This window comes from Lissotriton vulgaris, chromosome 10 (genome assembly GCF_964263255.1).
Source record: "Lissotriton vulgaris chromosome 10, aLisVul1.2, whole genome shotgun sequence".
Lineage (NCBI taxonomy): Eukaryota > Metazoa > Chordata > Amphibia > Caudata > Salamandridae > Lissotriton > Lissotriton vulgaris.
The window spans coordinates 745,752,825-745,773,453 of record NC_141698.1 but is presented as its reverse complement, the minus strand read 5'-3'; positions in this window follow the sequence as shown (position 1 = coordinate 745,773,453).

Here is a 20,629-nt window from a genome sequence, read left to right as displayed (position 1 = left end):
TTTATGGACAAGATTTACAAAGTCCGTGAAAACGTGAGAAGATAAGGGAAGAGAGATACTACAAAGAATTTTAAGGTATGTTCAAAAAGGGAACAAACGAATGATATCATAGAAAAACCTTAATAGAATATACACATAGCGTAAAACAATGTTTTCTATACTGAATAGAACCATGTCGGAATGAAGAAATGAATGGCGAAAAACTAGTGTGATTACAGAGGGAACTCCTAAACACAACACACCGAAAAGATTTGCAGCGGTAAGAACCATAGTCCCGATACCATACTCTTCTTTGCTAATAACAGATAGGAGAATTATGTTCAAACTATCTCAAACTATCGCTACCATTTCCGATCCATGCCCGCTCGACTCCAAGTTAAAATCCAATAGAAACGGTTGAAAGAAGGATGGTCTATTTTGAATGTGGGACGGCAATGTTATGATATGAACCTCAGAGAATAGACAATAAATGATGTAGAGTGTTCAAACCTGTGACTTATGTATATATATATTCTTTAGTCTTTTCCAAACTGCATGGTATAATAAGACAAAAATTTGAGGAAAGTACTCTTAGAAAGTGGATATATGAGTTTGCAGTTATTATTGGTGAATTCTCTCCTACTCATGAATGTAAAATAGTGATATTATACATATATTTCTTACTCATGAATGTGAAATATTGATGTTATACTTATATATGCTTATGTTATTGTAAAGTGAGATATGTGTTATTCTCTATCGACGGTGGGACACTCACCTCTCTCCGCGGGTTTCTTGCGGGGAGGTCCAAACCTATAGTGGGATTTCAGCATGAATATATACTTTAACTATGATGTTTTGCAACTTTTCTTCACGGCCTTCCATGTAAACCTTTCCCCTTCCATGGTAGCAACCGCTTAGAAGAGGACTTTTAAGATAACAAATATTCGCTGATCAGTCTTTCCCTGTTATTAGGCTACTGTGTCCTTCTCTTGTTTTCCCCGGTTCCAGGGAAACAAGTGTTCTACAAAGAATCTCCATATGATGTAATGTCAATTGAAAAAATATGTATACACTTGGCTATGCAGGAAATTGATGGGAACATTTGTTTTTTATTGTTTTTTCAGCCCTGAAGAAACTCCTTGGTAGGGAGTGAAACGCGTTGGCTGAACTCGCTACATATTTTACTGATGATGTGTTTTTTAGCTGGATAAAGATAAATAAAGAACATTTTTCTACTTATTTCTTCTTGGACTTTCATTTTGGTGCGCCCCCATGAGCATTTAAAAAATAGTTGGGTCCCATGTTAAACTTTCATTGGGCAGTTATTGTTTAGAGAGCTGTCCTGCCCAAAGCCTCTTTGGGCCACATGTATCAACCATTTTTGTTGTCGCAAACGGGCTGATTCGCAGAGTCAGCCCATTTGCAAACACAAAAAAGGCTTTTCATATGTAGCAAACTCTATTTTGAGATTCAGTAACCTGTTACTGAATCACAAAATGAGTTAGCTATTTGGAAGGGGGTTTTTTGGGTTTCTCTTCCAAATACCGAATTGCTGAGATATGTATGAATGTTTTGTGATCGAGAATGCGGGCGCAAAACATTCTCAATTTATCACCAAATTCAAGTTGGTGGTAACCCATTCGCAAATAGGAAGGGGTCCCCAAGCGACCCCTTCCTCTTTAGGAATTGTGGCAGAAATGTTTTTAAGAGCAGGCAGGGGTCCCAGGGACCACTGTCATCTCTTAGAAAAGGAAAAGAAAACTTTACATTTTTGTTTTGTAATAGCAACCTGTTTTATTTTCAAGGAAAACAAGCTGTTTAAAAAAATGACTGCTTTATTCACAAGTAATCACAGACATGATAGTTTGCTGACCCCAACAGGCACCATCCCAGTGATTTTAGCGATTCCTAGAGGGTAGCAAATTTAGGCCTTCCTCAGCAGTAAGACATACAGTTTAAGCTGAAAATGTGGGTAGATTTTTAACTGGGAACGTTATCCACATTGGTTAAGGACTGTTCAGCACTGGCTGGTAAACATACAAAGTTGCACCTCATCCATAGGTCGCATGAACACTTTCTGGACCTGTAGAAGAAAAGACATATTTGCTGTTTATGGGCTGTGAAGGACCTGAAGTGCTGGACCTGCTCCCACATGTTCCCAGGGAAAAGAAGTAGACTCAATGGGTCAGTTGACTGCCCCCGTGTGTGCCTTCATGTAAGTAAGTAAGTGGGTAAAAGGTTTGTAAATCACTCTATTGCCGAGGCATCTTGGTGCTTGAATAGCAGAGATATGAGAAAGCCCAAGAAAGAGCAGGTTGTTACTGAGTGGGAAAGAGCCAGCTTTTCAATATGGCCCGGAATTGTGATTGGATAGGTTAGCACCTAATATTCAGTGGCAACTTGTTCCATAGCTTGGGAGCTAAATATTAGAGGCATTTGACACCCCATTTTGTCTTCTTGAATTTCGTGACCTTAACCAGTGATTGCTTTGCTGACCTTAGAGAGCGTCCAGGAGTGTACCATTGGAATAGTTTAAGGTATTCCGAGGGTCAACCTACATACAAGGTTTTGTAAACCAGACATAGAGCCTTTAAATCAATCCGCTCCTTGATTGGAAACCATTGAAGTTTTCTAATAGCCCCAGATATATGACTGTATTTAGGAATGTTCAACAGGGTGCAGGCAGCGGTGTTCTGCAGAGATTGCAGTTTGATCAATTGTCGCTTATCCACCCCTAGATAGAGGGCATTGCAGTAGTCAATCCGGGACAGTACGAGTGCTACCACAACCGTTTTCCTTATCTCCATCGGGAGAAACTGTAAAATCTTTCTCAATATCCTTAGAGGGAAGTAGCAGGTAAATGTTACCTGGTTTATCTGTCCTGCGCAGCTGAGCTGAGTGTCACACACCACGCCCAGGTTTACATGCAGACTCAAAAAGCTGCAAGAGGCCTTTTTTCTTGAAGAATCAGTTAAAACTAGAAGAGGACTGGGCCCTACTGTTGTCCTCTACTCGAATGAGTTCTGACCCTTTGTGCTGTCCTTGTGTTGTGTGTCTATTTAGATACCATATATAGGTTTTCAGATGTATGCCCTTATAAAGGCACAATTCTCATTTCCCTTATTTAGGCATGGAAATCCAACCCATATTTAGGATTTATTGATGCTAAACCAAACACAGGCATGGTCACCTACAACTGTCCATTCACGTCACAACGAGTTCTTGAAAAACCAGACTCTTAAGCCTTTAGGACTTCCCCTTGCTTGGATTATTGATTTCTCCAGGAACTCTTTTATTATGCATGAACATCTATTCTATAGGGGTTCATTTATGACGTTCCTCTGCCCGACTTTTACGTAAAAACTGGCATTCCTAAACACCTTCAAGGTATAAATATAGCTTCACTTACCATGGCAAACCACGGCTCAGATACACAGCTTGATACCGCTCGCCACAGCAAGTTCGAAAGGAATTCGAGTTCCAGCCTGACACACTGACCAGACGCTGTCATCCTCCTCGCAGAGAATCCAGATCCAGTGTTTCTGACTTCCCTTGCGGGGTGTTAGAGATCGAGACCCGGAAAGAGATTCCAAACACTCTCATTCTAAGGTATAGAGCAGACTACAACCTAGAGGGACTCTTGGCAAATTTTGCCAAAACTAAACTGTAGCTAGCTATACTTTAGAAAACAGCACCTACTTCTTACCTCGTACTACACTCACTTTAGGTACACTGGGGCAGAGCTATTTAGAAGCACCAGATGAGTATTCACATTTTAGCCTGTGTTATTTATGTATGTATTTTTATGAATATATGTCATAGCTACAAACCATGCTATTGCAGTATTATTTTATCTTACTGCTAACGAAGTACGTATTATACTTCACATTCTGTCTTACGATTGTAGCAGCTCATATCGCTTGCACGAGAAATAACCCCTTCTTAATAAAACTCCCATCTACCTACTTTTGTGTAACTCTGTAGAAACGAAGCAAGCATGATTGACTGGTTGAAACTGTTATCAATTGTTTCCATGATTCTGAGAAGAACTGTTCCGATTCTAAGGGAAACAAAATTGTCATGTTTATGCGGTTGTCAGAGACTAATCCCTTCTTGTTCATTCAAGAAGTTTCTAGTGACCTCTTAGCTAGCTGGCACACACAAGTAATTAAGTTTAATGTACTCGATAGAGACATACTGACCTCAGTCCTATGCCAATCTTATAGTTTATATTATTCCAATGCGCAGAGCCTGTCAGGGATATAGGAACTACACTACAGTTGAGGTCCAAAAGGTCTGTTCTGAAATATCTAAAGGTTTTGCATTTAGATAAATGTCGGACTTCCAAACCTCCTGAAGACCATAACCAACAACCCAAGTCAATTCACTCAAGGCATGATCTCACTGGGCCAGAAAATCACGTTTTTCATTCTCTGACCTTTTTGTCACTTTAAAACCTAATTCTGCTGACCCTTGTGGAAAGCCTATCTGACTTTGGGTCAACCTTCTTAGATAGATCCTGCAGCCTGGCATCACTGGACGATTCAGAGGAACTTAAAAAGAGTAAAAAAGAAATCTTGTCTAAGCAAAAGTGCAAAGATTAGACTACCTATGAACTGCCTTTCCTGGATGTGAAATTTGACCCTCTTCAGCTCTAGTGTTTTTCTTCCAAAGCTAATAAATTCAGTGGGATATCATGAATGGCTATCAGACTTTCACAGAACTTCCTCAACTATAGACTTCAACCTTGCTCTGCCAAAATATTGTGGCTTCATTTTTATTTTGAGACTTAGGGCCTTAATTATGTCCAGGTGGACAGCATGTTGTCCTGCTAGAGCAAAGGGGTGGATTACTCCAATGCCCTGATTGAAGAGCCACCTGCACTGAATATGCGTGGGCAAAATGCACTCTGACAAATTAATTCTTCCCTGAAAAATTTAGGAATTGTGGGATCTGATATTGGTCTTCAGGAAAGTGTTTTCTGGCTCCTGATCCAATGAAACCATGTAGACCATAGATGCTAAAGTGATTTAAACTTGTGAGCATCACCTGTTGTTTTAAACCTTGCCAAACAAACCCTCATTAAAGGCAAAGACTTGAGTCACCATGGAGGCAATAAAAGGATTTTTTTCTTTTTGGAGAAAGATTTCAGTTTTGAAATGAGTGGGTTGACTCTCTTATGACAATATATGCGGTTGTGTGTGTGTAACACAGTTGAGATTGCCACTGTGCAGTTATAGTTAGGCAAACGTTTCTATTGGACAAGCTTTTCCCTGTAAAATTCCTGGGTGACACGTGGGGGTTGAGAAAAAGAGGGCCCCAAAACTCATTTTTATCATGCAATTTCACATAGGGATTTAAGAAAGCGGTGCAGAACAAACAGCTTAATAGAATTAAAATAAAGTTGCCAGAAAGCCAGATATGTACTCAGAAAGTGAACAATCTAATGGGTTGAGAATACTTGTTTTCCTATCTGCCTTCTCAATACAATGGGATCAAAGTGGTCCTGAGGTACAGTGTTGTCTAGTTGGCTGGCTGCAACATCAACAGAAATGTTGAGGGGGTATTTCATTACTCAGGAATGAGGTTAGCCATTTTATAACTCAGGAACGAGGTTCCAATACCATGAGTTTGTTTTCATAAAACATACAAGGATAAAGGGTAGCGGTATCCGGACCCCATGGTTCTTGTAAAGTGGGTCCCAGAGTGAACCACTAGGGTCAAAATAACCCTAAATGGATAAAGACCCCCTCAGCCAATCAGACTGCTCTATTTATTTATGCTACATTCCATCATTGATGACATCACTGATTGCATTAGCCAATGATTTTGTCACTGTGCTACAAGCTTTGTGAGCTGGGAGTAATACAATTAAAAATGAAAGTATTATTTTAAAAGTAATTAGAAGATACTGGATATACCATTTACTATTGTGCAATTATGATTTCATATCTGTCAGCTCGCCCACATTTGTTAGATGTAAACCTTCTTTGCCTTGTATTCTCTCACCAAAATAAAAATAGTCTCTATAGATTTAAAGGGGTTCACATATATTTTGTTTATAGTTTGATCACCAGTGAAAAAAATTTAGTTGTTCTCTTAATTTACTTTAATTATAACACCCACCAAAACAAGTAAGAATACTTCCAATTTATAATGAAAGGATGACATGTATCCATTAGTCAATGAAAAGTCAACTTATCCAAGCTGCAATAGGCAACCAGCAGTTATTTGGTAAAATGCAATACATATCTTCCTGAGACTGGCAAATAAGTTAAGAACTGTGTTCAATAACACTCTGAGTTAAACAATGTGTAAGTGGTCCTTTCCCCGATTTGTACATTCTTGAAAAATGTTGACTTACTGAAAACCTTGAGGGAAGGTTCATCTAAACATGAACTCCTTATAAACCTTCAATTAACATATAATTGCCTTCAGCTCCGTATGACAACTTTTTAATTTTTATTACAAGGGCTTATGGCCAGAAATTTCAGATGGATAATCTTTTGTGACAACAATCTTTGACTTTTCTCACAGATGTTAGCAACAATCTATGCCAGTAGGGCATAACTTACTTTCAAATGGGGAAACAACCTTTACAACACAACTTTTAGAACCCACTACCATTACAACGAAAATTTTACAATGCAACATCCATTACAACGCATGCCATTACAACTCAACCATTACAACGCATGACACTACAACGCATAACACTACAACGCATGTCATTACAACGCAGTCATTAGAACGCATACCATTACAACGCATACCATCACAACGCATAGTACCCTTACACTATCCAACACTTACCCTGCTGTTGCACCCCCTGGAGTTAGAATAGTAATTTTTACCCCTACACTATCCAATACTTACCATATATGCAATGTAATGGTATGAGTTGTAATGGTATGCGTTGTAAAGGTAGTATGTGTTGTAATGGAATGCGTTGTAAAGGTAGTTTTTAAGAATTAGTTTTAATGGTATGCGTTGTAATGGAATGCGTTGTAATGGATGTTGCGTTGTAAAAAATGCATTGTAAAGGTATGCGTTGTAAAAGTATGCGTTGTAACGTTATACATTCTTTCAAATGTGCCTTTGTAACTTACATCAGGTCCTTTCAAACTTTACTTACACATTTGCTAGAGCTTTTTTAGGGTAACAGCTTTCGGGTTTCAGACCCTGGCACTAAAGTCAATGTACCAACCTGAATCAGTGAGCATGTGGATTGCAACCAATTCACATCCCCTTGAGCTATCTTTGAGTGAGATGTGTTTCTGGCAGGGACATTTTAGTGGAAGCTCAATCATTTTTCAAAAATGAATCTCATGGTAAATGAGTACTAAAAAATAAAATTTATATAAGGAAATGTCTCTTTTTAAATGATTACCCCCAAACGTTTGGAGTAAGGCTGCTGTTTTTTTCAACTCTGAAAGGGCACTGGGATCCGCCATTCAGGCACCCAATACTAGTGCTCTGGCCCTTAAAAGTATATGATTAATTGGTTTAAACCCAATTGTAACCTAATTTACTTACAAAATTCCCTGTATATGATACCTGGACTGAAGCAATGGTTGTGTCACCACGAGTGCCACCACAAAGTAAAGCATGACTCACGGGCTGCCATTGCAGACTGGTAGAGCTGTTATTAAACTGCTATCTTGACTTTTTAGCACTTAACACATTCCAAGTCTTTCTTTTTCATACTTAGAAGTCACTTTTAAGGTAGGCCTAACACACTCTAAGGTAGGGAACATTATAGTAAAAGAAGGGTATGTGCTTTGATGACTTTACATGTCCTGACAGTAGAAATCCTGTATTATCGTTTTCACTGTAGCAAGGCAAGAAGCCCCATAGGTGAGTAAGGTGTTGACACGCTGACAACTCAACACTGCTAACTTCTAGATGGGTCAACTAAATCTGATACTTCAAATTATCAAAACAATCACTGCATTAAATCCAACTTATTGCCTATGTCATATTTAATGTAAGTATTTTACAAAAAGCAACTTTAGAAAATTGCCACCTTTTTGCCCGTTTTCCGCTACGCGCTTTTCGTGGTAAAAGGCTACTGCCCTTGGCACTTTCAGGTAGGGAAACAAATGACCTGCCGAAATAAAAAGCATGAACTCCTCCTGGCAGGATGGCCAGAGTGAGTGTGTAGCCAAACAGCAAACTTCAAAGAGAAAGCCACCTTTTGAGAGCAAATGCATAGACAGACAGGTTGGCATCTCAGGCAGAGGGGAAAAGCCCATTGCTAACATGGTTTTTCAAGGGTCGTGCAGCCCCAGGTTTGGCTAGGGTGTTGCACACAGAGAAAGAAGTGTATGGTCATGTTGGGAGTGGGTAGAAAAGTTCACTCTGGGATAGCCAGATGCCACTCTTCACAGGAAGTAGTTATCAGACAGAAGAGGACCTGGTAGCAAGTTGGCCTGTTGGTTGTCACCATCTCTAAACTGGTAGCAGGCATAAAAGTGTCACTAGACCTGAGATCCTACTTTCTTGGAAAGAAGACATAAGAAGGACTGGTCGGCTTCTCCATTGTCCCAGCAAAGAAAGCCTGGACCATAGACTGGAATGCACCAGTTGAAGCTGCAAACTAGCAAATTAGAGGACTGTGCCTGTGGTGCCCCACTTGTGGGAATGTATCTCAAATGTTCCAGGCAGAAGAAGTGACTCCAAGCGTTCTTTGCATGTCTTTGTGTTACTGCCACAGGGTTATAAAATCAATGAAGTCTTCACCTTTGGGAGCCCAGTGCTAAGAGCTCTGACCACAGCTGGATGCTATGGTATAGCCTGGTAGACTGTGTACTGAACCTCATACAATGCCCCACGGGTTTGCTGAATCCATGAAGGCCACCAAGGTGTCTCTTAGTCACCCAGCAAGAAAATGATTGCTAGTTAAAGGGAGCCACTATAAAGGGAGCCACCGGAGAACAGTTAGCCAGTGGCAAATGGACCATCTCTGACCTTTGTCTGAACTACATAGGAGATCAACTCCAGAGGCCAAAGCCGAGCCCCCCCCCCCCAGCTTTAGGATTAAGAAAATGTAGGTCCACCTCACCAGCCCAGCATTCCCAGCATGTACAGCATGCTAATACAACAACATAAGGGAGAAGCACTCTATAGATGGCAGTCTACAAATGTATTATATTATAGCTGTATGTAAGAACAATTTTTAATAATCCAAATCAAAAAGAAAAAAAAATAGATTGTTATTTATGAATGTCAGACAATTGAGTAAAGCCAATTGGTATCTGAAGTCCAATCAACTGAAGAGTTTTGTACAGACCAACAAACTGATGTTCCGAAATGCACAAGAGTTCCAATTAGTTGGTCAAAGTACCACATACAAGTATGTTAAAATATGCATACTTTTTTTCTTTCTTGAACAGTGCAAAATGGATACGGACACAGCCAACATGTATCATCCCTTACATATTGGGAATTCTTCAGGGCATAAGCAAGCAATCATATGCAATAATTCAATAGGTAATCCAAGAATTTTCACAATGTTGGTAACAAGAGTTCTGGCACAAATCAGTAGAATTATCTTTACAGTCTGTGGTAAATTATGCTTCTATTACTGTCATAGTGAATCCTTCAGCATCCTGTATCCCGGGCATCAGGACCACTTTCTTTGACTTCAGGCCTAAGGCTTCTCAACTGGACTGGAGACTGCTACAAATGGCAGGTAACTGTCTCTCTGGACATGTTTGGCCCATGTGATTGGTCCACAATCAGAATCTGTCCAAGACGACCTAGATAGCCGTTTTCAACTTGTTGTGGCTAACCCTAGATTGCTATTGCAGTCGATTACAATGATTTTTTGCTTTCAGTGAAAAAGCAGTGATGTATTATTTCTTTCAAAAATCCTATCGCTGGTAGATTTCAGTAGTAAAGGTATAAATATACCCTATTTTTAGAAATTGGAGTAAGATTTTTACTGTGCCAGTTTTTTTATTTACTCTTTTGGTTCTTAATGCTATACACTCCTTCCTTTGATACAGCCTGACTGCTCCGTGCCACAACGACCTTGGACTAAGCTAAGGCATTGCAAACTAACCACAGTGGACCTCACTGGAATTGCTACATTAATACCCAGCGAGGATGGCCCAATCACACCGTATAATAATACACATTCTCACAATGTGCATTTAAAAATGTTGATTTTAAAAGTCAAAATGAGAGCATAAAACATGAATTGTTAACAGCAAGATAGATTCTAATAGAGTTACTGCATTTCTAATATTTAACACCCTTGTTTGCTACTTCTAGGCACTATACTAGCTATAGCAGATTGGCAAGTAATTAGACCATCTTTGAGTTTTAAAGGTAATGTGCACTCCATATATGATGCAGAACAGGACTTGTTCTTCCTGAAAAGCAATTCCACTCTTCTGTTACAGAGCAGCAGTGCATCTCAATGAACAAACACAACCGTTCAGGTAGCCAGTGAAAGCCAGTTGCTGTGTCACTGCAACCTTTGATGAAAGTGGCTGAAGTTGTGCTCAGTCTGTTTTGATAGCACTTATATGAAGATCTCCTCTCTACCTTCTTGAGCTCTGCATGTCCTTTTATAATTCCTAATCAGAGGCTTGCTAACAACTGTTAGAATAAAGTATCAATATGAAAAAGGGTAATGGTCTTTCAGCTTTTCAAATCATTAAACAATGCTCTTTGAGAGAAAATAAAACACAGAATGCAATCGCTAACCTTCTTGAAGCCCTGTATGGCTATAATAGACAATAATGTCAGATCATTTCTTACTACAATTCACAATTTTTAAAGCCAATGTAGGTCCCCATAAGAAACCCCTACCCCCCTCTATACGCAGACAGTGGCATAAACTTACAATGGAGACGTTACAAAAGGTGTGGGAAAAACCCGAGATTAGAGACACCGAAGACGCAGAACACAAGTTAACTATGTTCCAGCAATCTCTCACAACAGCCATTGATAAAATTGCCCCCCTGAAAACATTCAAACAACTTCCTGTAGCTAAGCAGGAGAAATGGTATACCGAGGCCCTTAGGAAAGAGAAACAAGAATGCAGGAGGATAGAAAAAAGGTGGAGGAAACTACATTCTGAGGAGAACGAAAAGGCATACCGTGCAGCACAAAACAACTATTATAAACATATTAAAGCTGCCCGCAAAAACACTATTGCTCAACAACTGTTAGAAGCAGGCAATTCCCCTAAAGAATTGTATAGGATTTTGGAAACTTTCGCTAAACCCATGGCCTGCACAAGTCCAGATGACTTCTCACAAAATCTATGTGAAGAGGTCTCATTATACTTTGAAAACAAAATAGAAGCAATTTATGAAAAAATTCTGGCATCCCAACCAAATAGTGATACCATGAATACTTCCTCCCCCAATAACAATACCAACTTCACATTAACCACATTTCCTCCTGTCAATACCGAAGAGCTCTACACAATTATGACCCAAGTAAAATCTGGTTCACCGAACGACCTTATTCCTGCCAAAACCCTGACCTCTCTCCGTACCTTGCTAGCCCCCCACATTCAGGATGTAATAAATCAGTCTTTGAAAGAGGGAAAAGTACCAGCTGAGTGGAAAAATGCAGTGGTGAACCCCATCCGCAAGAATGCGGCACTCCCGTGGACAGAGCTTTCCAACCTCCGTCCCATCTCCCTTCTGCCTTATTACAGCAAGATGGCCGAGAAACATGTTAATGCACACCTGTCTAGTTACATCGAGGCAGCGGGCGGCCTAGACCACTCGCAATCTGGTTTCAGGCCTAACCATAGCACCGAATCAGCTCTCCTCTCAGTGACAGATAACATCAGAATGTCACTTGACAGGGGGAGCTCAGTGATTCTGGTGCTATTGGACTTGTCCGCTGCCTTCGACACGGTGTCGCATGAAATTCTCCTCGACCGTCTGAAGGCAGTGGGAGTAAAAGGGACCGCCCTTGCATGGCTTGAAAGCTTTCTTGAAGACAGACAACAAGGGGTCAAACTAGGCTCCCATAAATCTGTCTGCAGGAAGCTTACCAAGGGTGTACCACAGGGCTCATGCTTGAGCCCCACGTTATTTAACGTATATGTGGCCCCTTTGGCAGAGATTATAAGATCTTACGGGTTCTCTCCAATCTCCTACGCTGACGACACTCAGCTGCTGTTCCCCTTTCAGACCATCACTCCTGCAGTCATGAAATCCTTCCAAGACGGCATGAGAGCAGTGGCGGGTTGGATGGCTCAGAACTTCCCCCAGTGCAATGTGTCCAAAACAGAGGTCATGTTGTTCGGAGGGGCCACTCTGCTCTGGTCGCCAGATTGGTGGCCACTTGAGCTAGGACCTGTCCCAGCGCCCAAACTCACCATCAAAAATCTGGGAGTACGCCTAGACCAAGCTCTGATTATGAAAGACCACGTCAGTCAGGTTACGGGAACATGTTTCCGTACAATTGGTCTTCTGCGGCGTATCTTCCCCTTCCTACCCAACATCTATAGGAAAACGCTGGTACAGGCACTAGTCCTTGGACGAGTGGACTATTGCAATAGTCTACTCATTTCCGCCAACCAGGAACAACTACGCAGACTGCAGGTGGTGCAGAATACTGCGGCAAGACTCATCCTGAATGCCCCCCCCGTACCCCTTCCCGCCCTCTTCTCTCCCACCTCCATTGGCTCCCAGTGCAACAGCGTATAAACTTCAAAATCTGCTGCATTATGCACAAGTGCATATATGGATCTGGCCCCAAATATCTAAGAGAAATTTTTCTTCCATATTCTCCTGGACGGGCTCTGCGCTCCAGCAACACCATGCTGCTGCATGTTCCTAAAGTCTCCAGAGCGAGACAGGGGGGGCGTGCACCCTCCTATAAAGGCCCCTTGTTGTGGAATTCTCTTCCACCTCAGTTGAGGCTAATTCCTAATCTCTTTTCCTTTAGAAAAAAATTAAAAACTTACCTGTTCTCACACGAATAACATGGTCACTCTCTCTGCCACCCCACTTACCACAGTCTGCCCAATTCATGCAAGCTACGCGCGGAGATACCCCTTCGGGGCTGATTCAGGCGCGATACAAGACCATAAATAAATAAATAAATAAATGTTATGCCTCAGCACAAATGATTAAATAAAAAGAATATATTTCCATAAGGTTAATTATCATACTTGCATGATACAATTGAAGAAAAAAACATGTTAAGGTTGTGCATTTGATGAAATCACAGTTGTTCATTTCGTGATCATTTGACTAACATACATTTCAAATTAGAAATGAGAGGTCCCTAGATGGAAAATCAGAGCATATACAACATTACCTTTTTTAAGAATGAAACACTGGTTGATCAACAAATATTTATTGGTGGATAAACCATGCATCATATTTCCTCTGTCATGCACAGTAGCACATGGATATTTTGTTTACCAAGTCTCCACTATATGAGCCAAAACATGTAATTACAGTAATTTCTCTATGTGTGACTATAGACAGTTTACTAAAAATTGTCTTTTCTTAAACCAGTGTATGGGTTTACGGAGAAATGTGAACAAGAAGATCATTGATAATGTCACCAGTGTCACTGACCATGTCATGAGTGATGTTATATGTAAGGTCATAAGCTGTGCATTGGGGGTGTAAGTGATACTTTTTTTTTCTTCAAATTTCTTTATTATTTTGTTCTTCCAGATCTGTAGACCATGTTCATATACAATTACACATTGCATATACAACAGCCGATTCAGTGTACATTCCAACAATGTAAATGTAATTGAGCTTATATAGCGCACAGCTACCCGCAGTGGGTGTCCCGGCGCTTGCTTAGGGAACCCGTCCTGATATTCCCCTGTGTGATAGCCCCAGTGGGTATCCACAAGGTGAAAGTCAGGCATCCCACCACGAGGGGCCGTTGTGGAGATTAAGCAAGCTATTGCCCAGAGTCGCAGAGTGTGAACCCGTGAGTCGAGAAGGCACCGGAGCGAGAATTATCGAGTCCGTGGAATTTTTAGCCCAAGACCCGCCGAGGCAGGGAATTGAACCCTGGTCCAGGACCGATCTCAGCTTCCGGGTCTGCCGCCTCTAACCCCTGAGCCACACTTCTCCACAATAAACTCAGGCTTATAGACCTATTCTCTCCCCGTGAAAGTTTTCCAATCTAACATGGTGTGGTTGGTTTTTTAGTGTTTCATAGTAACCCCAACTGTAATTAAACCTACTCCCCAACCCCCCTAATCCACCAATTCCACCCAAACAAGCCCCACCTCCCCTCCAACCCTCCTGCCAGGTCTGTATAACTTGAGGTCCATGTAGCTCAATAACCATTCTGGGTCTCGTCACGCCTCCCCCCCTGGCTTTGGGTCGGCATCCCAATGGAAGTTGTCGCCTCTGGTGATACCTGTGTGGAATGTTGGGCCTGTCCTGCTATCTCCTGGACCATCATTCCCCATGCCAGCAGTACCTCAGGTAGTTTGTCATCTCTTCTAGTGCTACGCATATACTCCTCTCTGGCCAGAGCCCACTCCCTCAAGTCAGTTTTCCATGTCGTCAATAGTGGCCCTTTGCTGGGTTAACCAATAGATCTATGTACGCAGCCCAGCGATGACAAGTCCCAAAACCAGGAACTGCCTACTCATCTTGCACTTAGTATCACGAGGAATCAAGCCCAGGAGCCAAGAGCGCACATTCTGTTATTCTGTTTAGGTCCTCTAGGACCGCCATCCAGTACGCCTGAATTGTTGGACAGTTCCACACCATATGTGAAAAATCCGCTTGAACGTGGCGACATCTAGGGCAATGTGGATCTCCAGAGCCGTCTGGGTGAGAGGTAGGTCATATGTACTTTTTTATACTGGATTTGTTTAAATCAATTGCAGAACGACACCTTCCGTACACCCTCATGGATTTTCTCCCAGTCCTGTGGTGTAATCTCCTGCGCACACACCCGCTGCCATTTCTCCTCTACTTTAATGGGTCCAGACTTTTTATCGTCCCTCAGTGCCTTATATAGGTGGGTCACAAACTTCCACCCCCCCAGCCATGGTGATCATAGTGACAAGGGTATGGGTGTGCCCGGGGCCTCCTGGAACGAGGGCCATAATTGCTGAGCAGTTACCGCTATTTTAGCATATTGCAGGAATTGCCCTGACCCCATCTCAAAGGTAGCCACTGCCCCCTTATAGGTAATGAATTTGTTGTCCGGGTAGAGGTCAGACAACATTAGGCAGCCCCTTCCTTCCATTTGTCAGCCAACATAACCCGCTCAATTTGAGCAAAGGGCAACATAAGCCAGAAATCTGCCTCTGGGGCAAACGGCCGGTCTCGGATAAGCCTTCGGATCACTCGATTCCATATTGCAGCTAATAGCCGCACCAGTGGAGGACAGTGTTCCCGTTGTCGCCCCGCCCGCCAAAGAAGTACACCTAACTGTCGATCTCCATAAGTGTCTGATAGTAAGGACCTTTCCTAGGAGGGGTCCGTGACAAACCAGGCTATAGCATGCTGTAGTTGTGATGTAGCGTAATAAAGTTCCAAATCTGGAATTTCTAAACCTCCTTTGCCCCACCTATGCTTCATGACCTCTAGGCTGACTCAACAGCGTTTCCCGTTTCATAGCAGTTGTATGAACAGTGCGTCTAATTCTTTAAACACCCGATGCGGGAGTTCAAAGAAGGAACCCTGCATTGTGAAGAGGCATATAGGCAGAACCACCATCTTTATTAAGGCGATCTTCCCCATCAATGAGAGTTTGAGTGTGTTCCAGAAGGCAATACTGCCCTGGAGACCCCCAAGGATTCTCCCCATATTGTGCTGGTAAAAGGTGGTCTCATCTCTGCTTATCCATATCCCAAGGTAGCGCAGTGTGTCTGCTACCCATGGAAATCCCATCTCAGGGTGCTGGACTCTGTCCAACTCGTCTGCTGACCCAATCGTGTATAGTTGAGATTTTACTTTATTAATGTAAAGCCCAGAGGCTCCAGTGAATTGAGTCAGGGCAGCACACAGTAACGGCAATGACTGGGTCGGCCGGTACAGGTATAAAAGCATCGTCGGCGTATAGCGATACAATATGTTCCATACCTCCCACTTGAATGCCCCGCCCCTGGAGTACCCCACGGAGATGACATGCCAATGGCTCCATTGCTAGGGTGAACAGCAAAGGGGAGAGTGGGCATCCCTGTTGTGTCCCCCTTTCTATTGATATTGTGTCAGACATGTACCGTCCCGTGCGAACCCTCGCCACCATTCGAGCAGAGAGTAGTTTCACCCAATTTACAAAACCCTCACCCACCCCCATTTTTAGAAGGACCTGCCATTAATATTCCCATCGGATCGAGTTGAACGCTTGTTCGATATCTAGGAACACTAAGGCGCTCTGTTGGGCACTTCCCTCCAATGATTGCATAACATGTGTGAGGCGGCGGATATTCCTTAATGCAATCCTGCCTGGCATAAAACCTGACTGGTCATAATGCACCAGTTGCCTAAGATAAGGGAGGAGCCTACTTGCCAGCACTTCGATAATACTTTTAAGATGCACGTTCAGCATGGAAAGTGGCCGATATGAACTGAGAGCAGGGGATCCTTCCCCGGTTTGGGAATCATCACTATCAATGCTTTGTGCATGCAATCTGGGAGTATGCCATTTTTGCCAGCTTCCACCGTGATTTCCAGGAGTTTAGGAATGAAGACCCCCCCATATTCTTTTTAGAGCACAGCCACAAGGCCATCTATCCCAGGGGACTTAGCGGTCTTCAAATGGGCGATCGCTGCCCGTATCTCTTCCCTTCTAAAAGGGGCCCTCAAGGATTCCTGACTCTCAGGGTCTAGGCAGGGCAGTTCCACCTTGGCTAGATAGGCCTAAACAAACTGAGGTGTGGTGGGGGTTGGGGCTGGGAATATACCTTTTGCAGATGGGTTATAAATGCCCTATTGATCTCATGTTGTGTGTACACCATATGGCCATATGGCGCTTCACCGGGGGACCGTAGCCAGGAATTGCTCGGCCGCGCGCAACTTGCATGTGGGTACATAGAGGATCAACAGATTAGACAAAATCTCAGGAGAAGACCATTTTAAGATTTTAAAGGTCAGGCAAAGTGCCTTAAATTGAATCCTTTGAGGCATTGGCAGCCAGTGCAGGTGCCACAATACGCCAGTCACAGAGCACATTCTAGGGAGCCGCAATAGGACTCGGGCAGCTGCGTTCTGGACCCGTGAAAGGTGCGTAACTTCGGCCTTGTTGGCTCCCACCAAAAGTGAGTTAGCATAGTCTAACCTGGATAGAATAGTTGCTTGGACTATCAACTGGCGGGTGGGTGGGTCAAAGAAGCCCAGCCTAGGTCTCAGATCCCGGAGGAGACTGAAGCAGGTGCCAGCGATATTCTTGGTATGCTCCAGAAACCCGAGATTAGAATCGAACCAGGACCCTAAGTTTTTTTACAGCCGACTTAGGGGTGGGGCACTGTCCACAGACGCCGGCCACAAATGCTTGCTCCAGGCCCCTTGTCTTTCCCCACCAGCAGCACTTCTGACTTGTTGGCATTGAGTTGGTGGTCATCCAATGCGCGACCACTGCTAGGCCAGCCTGAAAATGTGCGGCGCCCCGAGTATGGTCTTCAGAGAGTTGCCACCCAAATCGGTTTGACCACATTATTGAGCCCCCTGACATTCCACGTTATGAATTTATACTTTTGTGTGTCACCTGGCATGAGTTTGACAGCTGTTGGTGAGGCAGCACCCGTCATTTGTGTAGGAGACCCCCAATAGGGTAGCAGTGTGACCCCTCTCGCTGTAGTCTCTCCTGACCTCTAGCGACGCAGCAAGGAACAGACCCGGCATTAAACTGAAAAACACAACATTGCAAAACCCCAATCCCATCTCCCCCCTTCCACAGGCAGTAGTATTTCATTCTCACAATCCAACCCTGGTCTGAGGAATCAAGACCCCGACCCATTGCTTCAACCCTCCCCCAAAATCACCCTCCCCAACTTGAATTAACGACTATGAACTGAAGAACGTTCACAAGCAAGGCAACCTTCCTGGTCTCAGATATACAGCCAAATTGTCTGGAACTGTGTGGCCCTGCCCGACTGGTGCACTACAGCTGGAGTGTCTGAAGTGCAGGTTGACAGAATATTGCCAACCTCCTCAAAAACCTTCCAGCTCCCCCCCCTATTGTCTCTGGGGTTCGAGGCCCCCTCGTAGAAGTCCCGTATCAGAGGCTGAATCCCTCCAGGCCAAATCCCATACTTACAGTTACAATGATCCAAAACCCCAAGGTCTCAGTTCAGTGGCTGGCCCTCAAGTGTACAGGAGCCACCATCGACAGGGCTGGTGGCGCCCCCATCTCCGACTGCATTTCCTGCACCAGACATAATGGAGAGAACTGGTTCTGTGTCGGGATCGCCTCCATCTCTGTTAGTAGCGTGCCATCCCGTCTCAGCATGATGCGCCCTCCGTCTGACAAGTTCCGCACTCTGGGTCGCTGCTCATCATTGTGACGTTGCTGGTTCCATTGACGACCACTCCTCCTCCTCTGTTCTTGCCAGCCCTGGTTTTAATCCTGTCCCGCCAAGCCCAGCGAGTCCAACCAGTCCGTTACCTCCAGCGGGGTACCAAAAAAGTGAACCTAGTCCTTATATTGTACACGGAGCCTGGCCGGAAACATTAAACTATATTTGATGTTGAGGTTTCCAAATCGATGTTTGACACCCAAGAAGTCTTTCGTAAGTCCTGTAAATTTTGTGGTATAGTCCGGGTAAATGTGGATATCATAATTTTCAAACATGGGCGCTCCATTTGTTCGAATAAATTGCAGGATCGTGTCCCGGTTCATAAAGTTGAACAATCAAGCGATCAGAGCTCTGAGTGGGGACCACAGTGTTGGCAGGGGCAAAGGGAGCGATGGGCTCTCTCTATAGCAAACATCTTGGAGAGCCTGAGGTTTGGGAATGTTCAGCCAATCCATCCTTCCAGAAATAAGTCTGCTGCCGGTCCCTCTGCCTTTTCCGGAAACCCCAAAAAACAGAGGTTGTTTCTTCTTGTCCAACCTTCTGCGTCATCTGCCCTATCCACAAGACAGTCTGTGTGCTCCTGGAAGGCAGATACTGTCGCCCGAAGCTGTTGGACCTCGGTCTGCAATGTGTTCATGTCTCCTTCAGTGGTGGTAACTCGGTCCACCACCTTTCTGACATCCAGGCGCAAATTGTTGTTGTCCATGGCCATCCCATCCATTTTGGATTCTAGCGCCACTTGAGATTCCGTATGGCCTCCAGGATGTCAGACTTTTTGCGGGCCGCTGAACGCTGGTGTGATATCTGCTCTGGATCTGTTCTGAGGTGGTCAGCAGAGGTTGGGCCCGGCACTGTGCACTGCATAATTTTATTGGGTTGGGCACCTCTAAGGGTTCTATCACTCCCCATGTCTAGCGCAAATGACGCAAGGCGATCCCTGATGAACTCTCACTCGCATATTGATGGTGCAAGGACCGGACCAGAGGGCAACCTAGATTCGAGGATGTCGCTCAATCGCCCAGCGCTACCCCTGGTCTAGAACAACAGGCCTCAATAGGGTAATTGCCTCTCAGTCCACCTTATTCGGTGTCTGGTGACTGCAAGTGGTTACCACCGGCCTGATTTCTGACCTTTGGTACTTGTTCACACCACCGTTTGCCTCCCCAGGCTTGTGGCCAGGCAGGGCCTCCGCCGATCCGCAGAGCTAGTGCCCCCGGCCACCGATCACTTTCATGGGCCGCCTGGCCCGGTCGTTGCAGTCAATGCTTTATCAAGGTGAGGGTAGCCTCATCCCTCGGATAGGAACCTCAGTCCTATAATCCAGATGCCTGCCCGGCCACGCGGACACCGCGGCTGCCCCAGTGATGTGTCCTGGCGTGCTTGGCAGGGGTCAGGGCAGGCCAATCACAGCAGCCACGCAGCACCGGGCTCACGTGGATTGTGCACCTGAGCCTCTGAGTTCACTTCGGACAGGCGGACCATGGCAGTCTCTCCTCCCCGGCACCGCTTCCAGCGGCCTCCAGTCGACGTAGCAAGGGCAGAGGGTCCGGCTGGGTCTAGTATGCAAGCCTTCAACCCGCATGTAATCGGAGGCAGCATACGGCGATCCCTACCTCTCGGGACAGGCTGGGGCTGCCATCCAGAAGATCAGTATCCCGACCGGACCTGATGCCCGAGGTTGATTCCTCCGGCCGCGGGCCGTCTTTACTCATCACGACCGGGCACCTCGGGGTCGGGGGGCCTCGGCTGCCGATCGGTGTATCAGAGGTCAAGATTCTGCCAGGATTCCGGCAGGATTTCGACTATTGGGCAGGAACTTCGCAGGTATGCGACTAGCCGGCCATGTTGTCAGGTGACATTTATCGGGTGTAAGTTATACTTAGCTCAGGTAACTATAACTGCTGAATTTCTCAAGTTTTGTACAAGTGAAACCTGACCCTAACTATAACATCGCTCTGACCTTTGTTTTTTTCTGAATTTCTAAGGCTTTTTAATTCTATTTGCTAACTATAATGTCCCTGTAGCCTTTGATTTTTTTTCAGTGAATTTCTAAGATTTATTTAATTCTAATTTCTAACTATAATGTCCGTGTAACCTTTGTTTCTTCAGTGAACTTCTATGCTTTTTAACTAGTAGTTGCGTTTGGAGATTGGTGGA